The sequence below is a fragment of the Delphinapterus leucas genome, chromosome 21 (assembly GCF_059928025.1).
Source record: "Delphinapterus leucas isolate spDelLeu-1000000601 "Yukka" chromosome 21, BTC_Dleu_Yukka2, whole genome shotgun sequence".
NCBI classification, from domain to species: domain Eukaryota; kingdom Metazoa; phylum Chordata; class Mammalia; order Artiodactyla; family Monodontidae; genus Delphinapterus; species Delphinapterus leucas.
Genome location: NC_143149.1, coordinates 16,500,418 through 16,517,918, shown reverse-complemented (window position 1 = coordinate 16,517,918; position 17,501 = coordinate 16,500,418). Strand labels below are relative to the sequence as shown.

At 39.5% G+C, this 17,501-nt stretch overlaps 1 protein-coding gene across 5 annotated transcripts in view; it reads left to right on the top strand.

The window, feature by feature from the left end:
- Positions 1 to 17,501, top strand: part of L1TD1 (LINE1 type transposase domain containing 1) — a 1,087,927-nt gene that overhangs the window by 336,132 nt on the left and 734,294 nt on the right. For 4 of the 5 annotated variants that reach the window (XM_089903542.1, XM_089903540.1, XM_089903539.1 and 1 more), the window contains one exon: positions 10,384 to 10,450. The exons of the other annotated variant lie outside the window; for it this stretch is intronic. The gene's annotated coding sequence lies outside the window, so the exon portion shown is untranslated. The remainder of the gene's footprint in view (positions 1 to 10,383; positions 10,451 to 17,501) is intronic. 5 annotated transcript variants of the gene reach the window in all.

Sequence of the window (17,501 nt, the reverse complement as noted above, 5' to 3'; positions counted from 1 at the left end):
TCTGGTTATGATTATGTGAAAGTATTTCTTTTAAAAGAGGTAATCTATTCACCATTTTAGGATGAGTTATCTAAAAATTACCTATTTTATATGACAAAGGAAAAGAATGAAGAAAATGAAATGCATACTAGTTATCCCTAAAGTGCTTTTTATTTTTTACTTGCTTTTATTTCTTTTCTATATTACTATTATGGCATTATATTAATTTTTTAAGTTTGGAAAGCACCTACGTTTACTACCATACTACCAATACTTGACTTTTTAAAGTTTTAATATATTTAAAAGAAAATAAATTTAAAGATTTTTAATAAATTAGGTGTCAGGTAGATTATATTATCAAAGAATTTCATTTCAGGGTAATAAGTAGGGTATTACATTTTTTAAAGGGGGCCTTGGCCTAATAGGATTGGGAACCATTATGCTATGCTGTATGCAAATAATTGGGTAAAATCTAATACTTCACAAGCTGTCCCCAGAGACCTTACTGATTTAAAGGGCAGGGAAAAAATGATTCTAGATAAGCTCTGTGTTTGAGGGGAGAGGTTATAACTCAGTTTAAAGAAAAAAATACATAGTTCTATACCAAAGGAAGAAAAATGTAGACTCTAGATCTCTCTCAGTCTCTGTCTCTGTCTCATCTTTCTTTCTATCTATGTCTCTATGTGTGTGTTCTGTTCTATCATACCTTATCTTTCTCTATATCTTATACAGAGCAATACTTACACAGAGCAGGCATATAATATATTTGTTAATTGATTCATATTCTGCACATTCACCAACTCTCTTGTCCTTATCCTCCCACAACAGGGTTCCATAGTACTAACAGTGGAAAGGATAATAAATGAATCTAAATTTAATCCCCTTTTGTTTAAACTAATCTCCCTCTAATTAATGGCTGCTTATTCCATTATTGCTAATGAATCAGGAGACTGCTGTCTACATCCTCGCAGGAAGCACTCTATTAAATCATCAATTTGAAAATCAAAGGGGAGACCATAGTCCAGCTTCCCATTGTTCGCTTGGTGACTTTTTGTCTAATGAAAAGGGTGTCTGAAATACAAAGCCTTCTCCCTCTAATGCATGCCTCTTAATTCTGGGTTGCATCCTAGCTTTTTTCACACATTTTAAAATCCAAATGTTGTAAGGGTTACTACCCTAGAAGAGTCAGTAGATTACACAGAGGGATGGAAGGGGTAGGGCAGGGTAAAGGAGGGAGTGGGGAGGGTGAAGTAACAGGAAAGCTTTAAAAAATTATCCATGACCCAGCCCTCCCTGAGCATCCATCCCCACCCCTGTCCCCTCCACACACCTGAGATCTGGTTCAGGAAGACTGAGACTGGGTCTGAGTGTATGCACTTTAGAAGCCCCCTCTGGGTGACTTCTGTGCCACAGATGACCTCAGCCCCCAACACACATACACAACATGAGAACCTCTGTAAGAGGCCCCTACCACAGCCATACAAGTATGCTCTTTTGATAGGACATTGCTTTAAAAAAAGAGGTAAACTTTTACTCTTTTAATTGTTTGGAACTTCACTCTTTCAAACTACTTTAAGTAAGCTGACAGCTGTGGAGTCATAATACAAAATATTAAGTTTTAATAGCTTCATGTGTTGCAAACCTCCTATGTACTGGGAGCTGTGCAGGGTGATGGAGTGTACAGAGGTAAGGGACATGGGACTGCCTTGCAGAGACTCCCAGGCCAGGTACTCAGAACCACTTGTATGTAGCAAACTTCAACAACTGTCAAATTAAACAGAAGTCTTGACGTATATTTGTCACGTGTTGCTTAATTGAGATTTCCAAATGGCATTTTTAGTTACCTCCAGAAGAATCGTTAAGAGGTACAAACTACTATATATAAAATAAATAATATACAGGGATATATTGTACAGCACAGGGAATATAGCCAATATTTTATGATAACTATAAATGGAGTATAACCTGTAAAAACATTGAATCACTATGTTGAACACCTGAAACTAATATATTAATAATACTGTAAATCAAATACACTTTAATAAAAAACCCCAGAAGAATCTAATTATGTATACTTCATGAAAACACTATACTTCAGGAAAACACCAGTGGTTAAGACTTCGCCTTCCAATGCAGGGGGTGTGGGTTCGATCCCTGGTTGGGGAGCTAAGATCCCACATGCCTCACAGCCAAAAAAAACAAAACATAAAACAGAAGCAATATTGTAATAAATTCAGTAAAGACTAAAATGGTCCACATCAAAAAAAATCTTAAAAAAGAACACTGTTGGTCAAGTCATACACCCTAAAACATAGCATCAGTGCAGAGGGTAACAAGCTGACATATGAGGCTAAGCTATTGAGATATTAGCTCTGTCCTTAGAAAAGTACCAGGACATAGGAGTCACTTCATAAATATTTTTTGAATGAACAAATAAATGAACCTAATTGACATTTTTCTTACTAACCTCTTTGAAATTTTTTACATATTTCAAATTATAGTATTATTATTTCCTTTTTCTCCACTTTCAGGAAAACCTCAGCAGCTAATATGCACAATTTAGAATGCTTTGTGCAAGGATAATAAACATGCCCCATCTCTATCTGTGGGTGTTCTCTTGGTTTAGACTGAAAAGATACAGCCAAGAAGATAACAAGGAAGAGTGAAAAGAAAAGTCCATGTGTACTTAATATTTACCAGTGTAGTAAATTTTTCCAATATAGAATGAAGACAAAAAGCTGGTTTAATTGGATCCAGTCTCTTTGCGTCCTCTTTCCCTGTTTTTCCCTGAAGAAGAGACAGTGGGAGCAGGGACCTAGCCAAATAATGATTTAAATTTCTTGGGATGCCAAGTCAAGAGGTTGCTGAAGTTTATTTCTCTTTCTTTCACGGAGGTGAATCTCCAGCTCAGGCACGTGAACTGCACTGGAAGAGCAATCAGTTATAAAGAAAAGAATACATGGGTGTCTGCCTCTGTTAGCTGGAGAAATAATCGAAAGCATGAGTGTTGTGGGGTTTCCCTAAAACTTCAAAAGTGTACATAATCACAGAAAGGAGGATGCCATCTGTTTGTTGTTAAGGTCATGTTTTATTTTCCTGCTTATTCTCTCAATATATTCGGTGAACTTAGGTTTTTTATAAAGAAAATTAATTATTATTTATGCTAGGTTTAGATCAGCAAGGAATTTACTCATTTCCCCCTTTCCATTAGTAGTAGAGTGGTGTTAGATAATAGATTAGAACCATTTGTCAATTAATCACCGTCACTCACTCTTAGAAATTACTCATTGGCCAAAATAATCAGAAGAAACACTACTCAGAAAAGAAGGAATCCATCTTTTGTATACCTAATAACATGTTGGCAGCTTTGCAAAGTTTGGTAACAATACATTTTGTTCTGCAACGTGTAAGGGGTGCATTGTCAAATAGAATTTATAGATCATTTGCTCTCGGCACCCATCTGTCTGAGCATCTGTGGAATCTCTAATGTTCTGCATTAAAGGCATAGAATGGACAATACTGAACTTCAGAACTTGAACCCTAGACGCAGGCAAGTGCAGAGATCTGCCCACAGTAATCCAGTTATGGAGCAGCAGAATTGGGCCTGGAATGCATCTCTCCTGATTCCTGGCCCAGTGACTGTTTGGTTGCACGGTGAGTATTCTGTGTAGTCAGTATCAGTCTTTGCTAGAATAGATGCAATTCATATTATTCCATGAGTGGCTTCACTTGCAAATTTCACAAGTATGTATTTAGGACAGATTACATTCTAGGCTACTTCAGTTAACTATCCCATAGTTTCCTCATAGTGTTTATTCCATAGGTTAGTTGATTAGTTGCTTTACTATTTTGAAGTAACAGCAAGCTCAGCCTACTAATTCCTCATTATTTGTGAACTTAGTTCAAGATACTGTGTATTAATTGTTTGCCATATGAGAATCAATTATTAGGTACCAGGATTACAAAAGAAGTATAGGCCCTTGCCTTTAAAGAACCTGCAGATGTGTTATACAGAAAGAACAGGCAGAATGATACTGATTAGAAAACACCTTTTCTCCTCTCAGATGCTGCATTTAAAAAAAATTTTCCTCCCATTTCTTAGGCTATCTTTTTAAATATGCTTCTTCTCTTCCCTCTACTGGAAGCGTCCCTTAAGTGTTGGGGTTCCTTAGGGCTCTGCCTTAAATTATCTGCTCTATTCTCTTCCTGGATTGCCTCATCCAATCCTGCAGCTTCTATTATCAAACATCATAGCACTTATTAGGGTCCATGCATAGACTTCAGGGGCCTGGGACTCCCCTAAAATTATATGCAAAATCAATGTGTATGTCCACAGCTTTCATCAGGTTCACAAAAGTGACCGAGACTTCAAAGCTCTGTGATGTGCATAATTCCCAGGTCTGTATCTTTCCTGAGCCTTAGATGCCAAGTCCAGTTGCACCCATGGCACCATCATCACATGGGGAGCTCACAGCTGCTTGAAGCCTAAAAGGCACAATGCTTTTCACAGTTTCTCATACCCTCCCAACACCTCCCTCCAACCCTCCCACCCAGCTTTTGTTCCTCCTTTTATGTTCCCTGTCATAGTAAATGACATAATCACCCACCAGGTTGTCCCAGCCAGAGTCCAGGGACTTTCTGGGATCCTTCTCTCTCCCTCACTCCATACATACAACCTTGTGGCTTCTTTCTAAATACCTCTCAAATCCCACTCCCCCCATCCATTTCCAATGCCACTTCCTCTCCCAGATGTCATCATGCTTTGTTTGATGCAGCAGGCTCCTGGCTGGTCTGCCTCCTGTATTTCTTCAATCCTTTCTATGTACCGAGGTTAGAGTGTATTTTCTTTCTTTTTAAAAAAAATATTTATTAATTTATTTATATATATTTTGGCTGAGTTGGGTCTTCATGTTGCTGCGCGCGGGTTTTCTCTAGTTGCGGTCAGCAGGGGCTACTCTTTGTTGCGGTGCACGGGCTTCTCATTGCGGTGGCTTCTCTTGCTGTGGAGCACGGGCTCTAGGCGCGCGGGCTTCAGTAGTTGTGGCTCGTGGGCTCTAGAGTGCAGGCTCAGTAGTTGTGGCGCATGGCTTAGTTGCTCCGCGGCATGTGGGATCTTCCCAGACCAGGGCTCGAACCCATGTCCCCTGCTTTGGCAGGTGGGTTCTTAACCACTGCAACACCAGGGAAGTCCCTAGAGTGCATTTTTTAAAATAAAACATGCCCACACCACTGCCTGGCTTAGACCTATTAGTGCATTTCCATGAACTCCAGAGTTCAGCACCACAGCGAGTATGGACCTTGCAGAAATTGTTTCACTCTCTTCAGTATCATTACATGCTGTATAACCTCTTACCCTCTTTGCCATGTCCTTTCTACAGCTCCTCCCATGCTCTCTCCCATCTCCTGTCCTTGAAATTTGCTTTCACCTCTTCTGCCATTCTCCCCTCAACCCCTCTCACGCCCTCTACCTCAACTCCCTGCCCTTTCCCCCACTCTTCTCATTTACCAGGCTGACTGCTGTTCATCCTTCAGTTCTCACTTCCTTGAGGAGGCTGATCTAGTTTTCTCACGTAGGTAAGACCTCCTGGCTATAGGCTTCCACTCCCCGCACACCCCCTTTCAGGATACCCAGCTTTTAATCACTGTGGTGCTTTGTTTGTCCCTCCTCCTCCAATGACTATAAGCCTAGTGAGGGCAGGGGTCACATCTGTCTTGTGTACTATTGGATTCCTAGCATCTAAGATAAGGTTCATACTCAGTAGGTGCTTTGTAAATATCTAGTGAATGAATCAAAAGCCAGTTTGGGGCTTCCCTGGTGGTGCAGTTGTTGAGAGTCCGCCTGCCGATGCAGGGGATGCGGGTTCGTGCCCCAGTCCGGGAGGATCCCACATGCCACGGAGCGGCTGGGCCCGTGAGCCATGGCCGCTGAGCCTGCACATCCAGAGCCTGTGCTCTGCAACGGGAGAGGCCACAGCTGTGAGAGGCCCACATACCAAAAAAAAAAAAGCCAGTTTGTATTGAAGAGACAGTGAAGTGCAATTAGAAGTCTGTGAGGAAGTCACACCATTGGTTACCTTGTCACCCAGCAAGTAGGAAATGGATAGGATGTGGCATAGGCAAGACACGAAAGAGCAGAACACAAGAGATGGGAAAAATAGTATTAAATTCTGGGAAAAGTGTTTGAGTTGACTCAGAGATGAAAAGGCAAAGATGTGATCAGTGGCTTAGAAGGGAGACCAGAGAGCCTGGCTCATGGGTGGTTTATGTCCAGTGCAGGCAGTGGTTGGCTAAGATTGTAGACATCGGGTGGGAACAGATTGCAAATGGCCTTGAATACTGGAGTGAAGAGGAAACCCACTGAAGGAGTTAGAGCAGGGTATTGACATCATGCAAGTGATATGACATTAGACAGCAGCAGTATTTCTAAAACTGTAGCCATTAGTGAATACCTTTGGGATTTTTTTTTCTACATTTGAGTACCACTTTTACTATATATTACTTCATCTTTTTCCTTAAATGATTTTTCTACTTAAATGGTCTATTTTAAAAGGAAATTACATCACTACTATACTTGAAAAATAAATACCACTTGTCATTAGTTGAAATAAACATAATAAAATAAATCCAAGAAAAAATGTTGAATTCTAGGTCAGTACTGTTTTCTTCCCAAGTTTCTAAGTCTGAAGTCTGTTCTCTTTTGGTTATAAAGATAAATAAGTATTAAAAAGGTAATAAGGATCTATAACAAAACAAATATTCTCCTTCATGTAACCGTAATAGAAAGAAAATTAAAAAGGGAATACATGTCTCACTATATGATTAGATATTATTTGGTTCCATATATGGGTGCCACATAAAATCATCTCCACTTCCATCAGTGTTACTTGCCCTCACTTTGGGCAGCAGTGGTGTAGAGCCGGAGCCTGCAGCCTTTTTCTGTAACTATTTTAGGCTGCGCAGGCCATGCAGCCTCAGTTGCAAATAGTAACTCTGCTGTTATAGCATGAGAGCAGCCACAGATAAAACACAATCAAATACGTGCGGCTGTGTCCCCATACAACTTTATTTCTAAAAACAGGCAGGACACTTGGCTTGTGGGATGTCCAGTTGGGGCTCTGTATCTGCAGGTTCTGCATCCATGGGTTCAACCAACTGAGGATCAAAACTATTTGATAAAAAATTCCAAAACGCAAATACATGGTATTTGCATTGTATTAAGTTTTATAAATAATCTAGAGGTGATTTCAAGTATACGGGAGGATGTGTCATAGTTTATGTACAAATATTATGACATTTTATATAACGGACTTGAGCATCCACAGATTTTGGTGTCTGGGAGGGTCCTGGAACCGATCCCCTGTGAATACTGAGGGATGACTATAATGTCCCGATTATATAAATGGTTTACAAATCTATGCTGTGGTAAGGATTACTTATGTTATGTGTTGAATTGCGTCCCCCCCGCAAAAGAAAGATATCTCCACTACTTCAGAATGTGACCTTATTTGGAAATAGGTTCTTTACAGAAGTAATCATGTTAAAACGAGGCCATTAGAGTGGGCCTTAGTTCACTGTGACTGATGTCCTTATAAGAAAAGGAAATCTGGACACAGAGACAGACACACATAGAGGGAAGATGATGGGAAGACACAGGGAGAAGACGATCATCTCAAGCAAGGAATGCCTGAGGCTACCAGAAGCCGCGAGAGAGATTTGGAACAGATCTCTCCCTAGTGCCCTTAGAGGGAGCATGGCCCTGGCAACAGACTTCCAGCCTCCAGAACCGTGAAACAATAACACATAACTGTTGTTCTAAGCCACCCAGTTTGTGATACTTCATTACCATAGCCCTGGGAAACTAATACAACCTGTTTTTTTTAAATAAAAAATTTGGTGCCCTGCCAAAGACCTACTAGATTAGAATATTTATGTGTAGGGACCAGGCATATGCTTTAAAATAAAAAATAAAGCACCATAGGCACCAGAGTTGATTCTAAGCCTGCAGTTGGTTTGCAGCCTCTGGTCTTCATGGTAGAGCAGAGGAGGAAGAGACCGAACTCAGGCTACCTAAGGGGAAGCAGCTATAATAATCCACATGTGTGGCGATAGGGGGCTGGATTAAGATTTGGGCAGTTGGAATAGAAAGGAAAATGCTTTGATCAGTCTGACAAGAGGCACACAGTAAATGTTTGGGGAATAGCAACTAGAGGTAAAACAGATGCACTTGTCCATCCCAAAGGAAATTTACTACAGACAATGAAATATAGGCATGAGGTCTGTGTTAGAGATTGATATTTTAAGATCATCCCCATATTTAACATGAAAACCAGTGAGTGCTCACAGGGAAAGAGGAGTAGAGAGATGGCTCACAACTGTGACTCCATGCCTTAGTTGGATGGTGAAGGGAGGAAAGAGAGCCAGTGGAGGAGACTGAGCAGGGATGGCCTTATGGGCAGGATGAGAAATAGTTATTAGAGCAAAGGTTTTTAAGAATAAAGGAGTAATTAGAGTGAACTTTTATAGAGAGATCAAAGGAAGGGAACATAAGGAAGCACTAGATTTGGGATTCATGATGCCTTGCCAGCTTTGACAAACCACTTTCAGCAGAGTGTAGAGTAAACTCAGATTTGCAAACATTATAAGTTTTGTTGTAAAAGGAACAGGCAAATGTAAGGAAGAAAGATTGTCAAATACACATTTTTTTTCCCCCAACATGGGAGATCTGTGCCTGTTTGAAGGCACAGAGGAAGAAACAAGTGAAGACACACCGAAAAATACTAAGTACCTTCAGACGGAGAATGGCCCTCCCAGCACCTTGATCAGAAGTGGGTTCCTGTTCCCATTGGAAATGGAACAGGGAGGGATTCTGTGGTTGTCAGTGTTGTCCCTCTGTTCCCAATTTCTGCTTCTCAGAGAGATTAACAGTGCTCCTTTCTTCCCTCCCTCCCTCTTTCCTTCCCTCCCACCCTCCCTCCCTTCCTTCCTTTTTTTCCTTCTTTCCTTTCTCTCAGTAAGGCCTGTTTATCAAATACTGTTCTAGCAGCTTGGAGTCTGCCATTTCTTTAAAAATTTTCCTAATCTTTGCTTTTATAGTCTAGTCAATATTAAGACAGGGGTTGCATTTGTCTGGAAACATCTTCTAAAGGCTCTGAAATATTTATGCATTATAATTTAGTGAAAATGCTATTCATATTAGTTGATATATGTCTCTATCAGTTTATCTTTCTATTTATCTAATACATATTCCATCTATTTCTAAGGAATGATTTGAGGTGGCTGTTATATAATGATTACAAATTATAAATGGATGGTTATGAATAATCATATATATTACTAAGAACAGTCTAAAAATGAAAGCTAGAAAATGACAAGTTAATCACTTTAGTCATGAAAATGCACAGCAAGAGATTCCAGGATAAAACCCACCTTTGACAAGGGAGAGAACGACTCAAACAGGCTTTGCTCCTGGCTGACTGGATGGGAGCATCTAATTTTATCAGCTGACAATAAGATAGAGCCAGCTGAAGCTTAGGCCAGAAGAGATGAGGTACACCATGTAAGCCCATGTGCTTGATTATGACATCAGTGACTTGTTCCAGATTTCAAATACATGGCTATGGAACAAAAGGGTTTGAGCTCATTTTCTCAGCATCTATTCCAGTATTGACATGAAGCAAAAAGCAAAAAAAAAAAAAAAATTTTTTTGAAGTCTAAAATATTATTATAAAATAGATAGCATCAAAGAGGACAGAGGAGGCAAAGAGTTTGCACACTAAGCACTCCCCAGCGGCCTGCCAGGGAGCATGTGGATTTTAAAATGCCACTTCCGAGCAATAAAAATGAAATGTCCCACCATCTTAAAGGTTTGGGACTTCTAATAGAATAAGCATTTGATTAATGAAAGAACATGTACTGTAAAGAACAAGGGATCATAAAAAGCTGGGTTTTAACAGCCTGAGTACCTTTTGCAGCTTTAAGTTCTTTATCACCTTGTAAATCACCCCTGGAGAGAAATAACCAAAGTGAGACAAGGCAGACTTCCATTACCAGCCTGTGCACCTTGGGACTTTGGCTCTAGTTTCTCAACCATATTCTCTTTGCTAACACTCTGTGGTACCTTGCCTTTATTATGAGGAAAGGAGGGCTGGGTCATTGTGGTGGCTCTTCTTTTGGTAAATGTCTCAGAACAAGTATGCCCCATCAGGATGTACCTTGCTCCCCATCAATGTCTCTGTTCTGCAGGCAAGCATGCCTCCACAGGTAGAAATGAACAACCACGGGTATTAACTAGCCCGGACCCCCAAATCTTGTAACTTACAACAGCAAAGATTAATTTCTGCCAGGTTGGTCTGTGGGTTGGCTGCAGTGGAATTCAGGTCTGATCCACGTGCGTTTCATTTCCAGGGCCCAGGTGGAAGAGCATCGGCACAGGGCCACGCTTTTCTCCTGGTGTAGGAAGGAGCACAAGAAGGTGAGTGAAACCTCACGAGCTCATTTGGAGCCTCTGCGTGGGCGTGGTATACTTTAAATCAGCTCACGTCCCATTGGCCAAAGCAAGTCATGTGGCTAAGCTCAAAGTCAGTGGAGGGAAGAAGTATATTTTACCCACAGCAAATCCTGGCCAGGATGAGGAGGTAAGGATCAATTAGGACCAACTCATCTCATTGAATATACTGTGGATTATGCAGGTAGGTTGGTCATGTGGGTACCTAATTAGAGAGTCTGGATCGTCACTGATGATCTGTGACAGCAAAGTGGGTGTTCTAGAGAGGAGATAGATGCTTTGCCTGTGGTATATCTTATTAAAATGTCAGGAAAGAGCCCTGACTTTCAGAACTTTGACTTGCTTAGTTTGCAGACTTGGCCTCAAGCAAATTCTTGGCAAATTAGCTACTGATACTAGGAGCTGTGCTAAGTGGGTTATACACGTGATTTCATTTAGTTCTCACAATAATCATCTGAGGTGTCTGCAATTATCCCCATTTTTCGTGTGAAGGAACTGAAGTTTAGAAGCCAAGTTGCACAAAAGGTCAGCATGCTAGGAAGTCCAGAGCTGGCGTTTGAATCCATGTCTGTCTGACTGCAAATGACTGTGCCATGTTGGAAGAATGTTTCAGGCTTAAATTTAGTGAGAAACTGACACCCAAAATATACTTGTAAAGTTTTGTCTCATGTTCATATCCTTTGAATCTCAGCAATTCCACTTCAAGGGATTTAACTTAAGGATGATATATTAGATATAAAAAAAAGCTATTTCAAGAATGAACATTGATATAAAACTATGGACTTTGAGTGATAGTGATGGATCAGTGTAGGTTCATGGATTGTTAACAAATAAACCACTGCGGTATGGAATGTTGACAGTAGGGGATGCTGTGCATATGTGGGGACAGGGGCTAAATGGGAACTCTCTGTACTTTCCACTCAATTTTGCTGTGAGCCCAAAAGTGCTGTAAAACATAAAGTTTATTAATAATAAAAAAAAAGTAGGAGAATGCCATTGTCCACAGAGTGGAAAAAAAAGATACTTGTATAAGGATGCTCATGGCAGTGCTATTTATAATGGAGAAAAATTGGAAATAATCTTAAAGGATTAGACATAAGGGATTTTTTAAGTAATTTGATACACCTGTAGGTGGCTATAAAATTACTACTTAGAAGAATATTTAATGGAATTGAAAGTGTGCATGGTGAGAAGACCTGAACAATATGCACAGTGCAACCACAGATTTGTAGAAAGAATACTCAGATATGAACTGTGAATAATTCTGGGTAACATATATGCCTTTAGGTGACCCATCTCCACACTTCCACCAATTTTGTCACATGAACATACTTTGGCTTTGTAGCTAGAGACTGTACTCTCTCAGCAACACACACTCTCCCCAAATGGCCTTGTAGCCAGACTCAAGCTGGGAAAATCTTACTTTCATCCGTGCCCTGTGAGTACCTTAGAGACCTTCCAGGATAATGCCCTCTCTAGGCCCCAATTTGGGGTCCAGGGGTAATCAGTATACAAGGGGCAGATGGTCTTGTGGGAATTGTACTTGCCCTCAAATGGTGATTATTACTTGTTCTTTCTTCAGAGATTAGACATACTTTATTATTATTATAATTTTTATTGCAGTAAAACACACATAAAACTTATTATCTTAACAATTTTTAAGTGTACAATTCAGAGGTATGGTATTTAGTACATTCATATTGTACAACCATCACCAGACATACTTTATTTTAAAGCTCATTGTTTATACTGCTTATAGAAGTAATACATATTCCTCGCAGCAAATGTTTAATGTTAAAAATAATCTATATTCCCATCTCTTAGACATATAATTTTTAAAAATTGAAGTCATATCTTGTGTGTATGGGTATGTACACATACATAGATACACACACATATAGCTATATACACACACGATGTTTTGCATAGATTAATTACAGTAAATGCATAGTTTTATGGAGGCTTCTACTTCCTTTGCCTCCTGTTTTGGATGACAACTTAGATGAGACAACAGGAACATAATTCCACAGGAGGATACTATGGTACTTAGTGTTAACACTTAAAATTGGTTTGGGTTTTAAATAGGAAGAGGGTCTTTTAAAGACAGACACCAATGGCTCTAAAAAAAAACACTGGTTTGGGGATTAAGTAGCTAGTGTGTTTATCAAAAAATAACAAAAAAATTAAAAAAAAACTAAAACAACAACCAGAACCACAAAATCCAGAACACTACACCTCATTTATGTTTGTGAGGAAGGGGAATATCTTTCTCACTAGTAAATTCTTCTCAAGGCAGAACAGACAAGAAGTAAGAACTATGATTATTGACTGTTTGTCAGTGGTAAAACCTTCTCCAGAAGGAAAACAGTGCCTCAGGCTCTGTGATAATAATTGTATTGCTGAGAGCTGACACTTACTGAGTGTATGCTCTGTATATCAAGCATTTTCCTACCCGAAGCATGCTTTGGGGCATTTTGCAACAACTGCCTTCTGCGTTTTGTTGATTTAATTTATTCATTAAGTTGCTTGAAAACATTGAATTGTTCTAGATCAGGTGTTTCTTTTTCTAATGAAGGAGTATTTTATAGCTTAATTTAATCTATTGGGCTCTTTTTTAAAATATTTAGCCCATGAGCTATTGGATGCTCCTAGAGTCATCTAGTCTTTATTATAACTTTTTCTTATATAAGATGGTAATATCAAGTTTATTTTTACCTCAGGATTCAAATTGCTTTTAATGAGCAATTTAGGGTACGATTAGAGTGAAACAAGTATCTAACTCGGGGTGAGTAGATAATAACTGATCTCTAGGATGCTTCCAAACAGCTATTAACTTTTTAATACAATGTTAAAAGTTTTGCCAAACTAATACAAAGTCACTGCGTTTATATAAATATTCTAGAGGCTGACCCATTCACAATTCTTGAGGATACAAAGCTGTCATCTTATTTAAACCTCTGAAGTTTTGCAAAAATGTTGTCCTATTGTCCAAATACTATAGATCTATACTTATAAAGTACAGACAAAAGAAGACCAAATGAATTTGACAAAGATTTTGAAATGGGGGTTCTGACAGTCACATTTTATTTTAATCAAAATGAGAGCTATCAAATCCAAACAAATAATGCAATTTTGTTGCTCTTTGCAACAAAGTTGAACAAAGTTCAGAAAATTGTTAGGCAAGGAATCATACAATTTGAGAATAAGAATTGTCCTCAAGCTACAGATGAGGCACCAGAGGCCCAGAGAGATGAATTGCTTTGTTGAAAGTCACACAATAGGTGTTGTTCCATTGACTTGTGACTCTTAGCACGTTGCCTTCTGGTATTCACTAGAAAGTCATCTGAAGGAGATATTTTGAACTTTTTTGGAAAGATCACTGCTCTCTAATATTCACCCTTATTGAAAATGCCTTATTTGGAAAATCTACATTAACTTTCATAGAAATGAAACTGGGAGTCTTCAAAGTTAATGTCCCATACAGAAGTTAACTACATCCTTTGCTCACCTCGCACAGGTAAATCCTCTACAAGTAAACGAAGGTGTGGGAGGAGAAAAGTATTAAGAAAGAACAAGCATTATTCTGCAGGAAAAGTGAGAATATCTGTTGCTCTTGTGTAAAGTAAAATAGATTTTCTTAGTAACTATATTCACAGAATGAGGAATAGCATAAAAAAAGAGCTTCATTTGCTGATGGATAATGGCCCTTCACTAATCCATATGGTCCCAATTCTAACTGATTGTGTACCATATAATCAATGTACAATATCACTAGCCACCTCACTTTTTAAACTTAGAAAGAAAGTGAAAGTCATGACTTCAGCCCTCATCACTTTTCTCCTCATTTTTCTTGTCTTTGATAAAGTGCACAACTTCAAAAAAAAAAAAAAAAGTCCAAAGTGAGTCGCTGAAATCACTGAATATTTTTCAGCTATCTGGTTTCATCCTCTCAGTAGAGAACACAATAGTGATATGGATGCGACTCATATGTAATGCCCTCTTTTCTCCTGTTATGTAAACATTCCAAAAAGGGAAACATTAAAAATTGAACCCTGGAAAGACGCATCGCTATAAATTATGATTTAGCAGCAAAGTCACTGCAGGAGAAAGAGAACCTGTCTTTCTTACCCTGATGGTATTTGCAATAAAATACAGGAGGATGTGGCACTGCTCTCCTTGATAAATTGAGCACTAGAAAAGCCATGAATGTGAAATTATCTAGCACATGATAAATCTTCGGTAATAAGTAAAAATCCAGTAGTCAGAAGAAGGAGGAACTGCATGAACGGAACTTTGCTTCAAACTCTGTCTCTAACTTTGGGCAGGATTCCTGGCTCTCTGAGGACTGTATAATTAGGTTCTTTAGTTCATGATTAGTACCACAAAAACCCTCACTGGGAACAAAAAGTCATGGAGTGTGCAAGTTTCACCTTTAAAAATATGCCCAAAGGATTTGTCAAGATAAATGCGGAGTTAGTTGAAAATTTGTTGTTCCTTCCAAATTAACAAGGTGGCACAGTCTTCCAGTTGACATTCTGAGAGGTAGTTATGTGTAGGCACAAGGTGAATCTTTAAAGCATGCTTTCAATTTGCCTCTGCAAAACCTGCTTTGGCCTCCAGGCAACAGTGAAGATCATATTTTAAGATAATTTGCAAAATTCTAGAAAGCATCATCAGAAAAGTCCAGTTCTCCCCTTCATAAATAAACTTATCAACAAAGATATATTAAACACCCCCAAGACTAGCAGGTCATTAACGTTTCTGTGACAACAAAAGGAGAATTTAAATTCAGTTCAATTTATTATAATACTTTTTGAACAAACTCAAAGATTTAGAATTTTGTTCATAATATTTTCTTATTGTTGAAAGTGTAACTCTCTTGTGATTGAGGTGAGTACGAGTTAAATTAAGCGATATTCTATTTTGTTATAAGAGGATTTCCAATGCCCAAGTAGGTTGCTGAATGGACAGATCAATACCAAGTGCTTCACCTTTGGCCTCCTGAAGTTTGAGTCAGTAACAGTGGCTGGGTCTGCAGGTAAGGCACACCGGATATGAGAAAAGGGTTGTAAAAGTTCAGCGAATAAGTAGGAGAAATAAAGCACTGGTATGATATTAAAGATAAACTGTTTATATTTGCTTAAAATCTTATTCTGCATCATGTTATTCAGTATAGCTACAGAAAAAAGAAAGTGCTATTTTTCATAGCTTGATGAATTCCAAATGCCCCTCCTATGGGTCTCTTTTACTCCCTCATTTTCCATTGACTTCAATCTTTGGTGATAAACAGCAGCAGAAATGAACACACTTAGCCATTTATTTCCATACGTTTTCCTCCTCACCCTTGCTGATTCTGAGCCTATGGACTGTGCTCCTTGCCTCAGCTGCAGGATATGACAGGGTGAAAACATGTAAGGAAGTTGGTCTCCTTCAATTTAGTTTCTAAATATCTGTGATATTAGGGAAACAGGGAGGACTCCAGTAAGCAAAGAGAAGAAAGGGATTACTTTTCTTTTATCCCCAAGACTAGAAGTTCCTCTGGATGGGGTAGAGTGGGCTGCTGTTAGAATGGTAGCTCTAGAGAGAGAGAGAGCTTTACTTTCTATATCCCAGGCATAGCTCTGCAAATCCTCAGGAAGCTTTGTGAAATCTAAGAGCGGAGAGGACATCCACGTGGAGAGAGCTATGAAGCGGTGATGGAGAGGAGATGGCTGCAGAGTGAGTCTGGGCAGACAGTGTCATAGGCAGAGTCATGAAGTTTCCCATGATATTGGTGGCACAGAAATGTACGATCAGATCCTGTGTCTCCATCTATGGCACAGAGGTAGCCAAGAGATCCACAAACCAGGTGAAACATGGACAGAAAAGTGTGACCAGTGGTGACAAGCGTATATGGATGGGGATGAAGTTCCCCTACATGATGACAAACATCTCATCTGTTGCTGGACCGGATAAATGATATCTAGGACCATCTGCATCCCCTGTACCATGGTTTCCTGGAACCTAGATATAATTTTAGAAAAGAGGGAGAAGTAAATTGACTGCTACTAATTTTCCTCAATTCCAATGAAATTAGAAACTCAAAAAAGAATTTTTAAATAAAAATAACTATTCTCCACATTAGTTTGCAGAGTGAGGTTTCTGTCCTCTGTGTTTTCTGACTTTCAATAAACAGCTTAATTCCTTAGGGAATACACATATCTGATTGTTTATGTGGGAGGCTTCATGGGATCTTGGAAAGGGGTTAGATAAGGGAAGCAGAAAAAGATATCTAGTCTGTTCTGTTCCTTCTCCTCTCTTGGCCTCAGTTTTCCCACATGCAAAATGAGGGACCTGGACAGAAGGATCCCTGAGGACCCTTCCAGCTCTGACGATGTGGCTCTGTGAGTCTATACTCTATCTTACTGGACAAATTGTTGGTTAGTGCTTCCGGAGTCAATGTTGCCCCTAAAACACTTACTAGGGGCTTGGCACTCAGGCGGTCAACGAATATTAATTTCTGTCACCCTCCCCCTCAGTAGCATTATCTGATGACTGCTTTCCTAAGATCTAATTCACATGAAGGGCCATTATCTTCTCCTTTCTCTAAGTTTCAAGTGCAGGTCTTACCCTGGAGAAGCCATGCAATGGGCTGATTTGTATATGTCCGAAGGATCCCCTTCTGCAGTTCTTTCATCTGTGATTGAAAGGCTTCTCTCTGTGCTCTGAACAGGAGTGGTGGTTAAAGGGCTTGGATAGTGGCTAGGAAGGTCTGCTGTCTCACTGGTGACACATGAAGAGAAAATTAATCGGGGACTCAGAGTGGCACTTTGTTGACCTGAGTTCGTGACCAGGATGAGACAGGGCTTCCTGTAATCCTGTGGAGGTCAGCCAGCCTGCTCTTCATGGTGCTTCTTACTGGGCACTCAGGCCACTGGCCCCGTGTACCATTCCAACAGGAGCTATGAAATAGTTGAAACTGTCCTCTGTGAGCTCACAGAGGTACAGGGGAATGCCAGATCATCCAGAGACTGAAGCG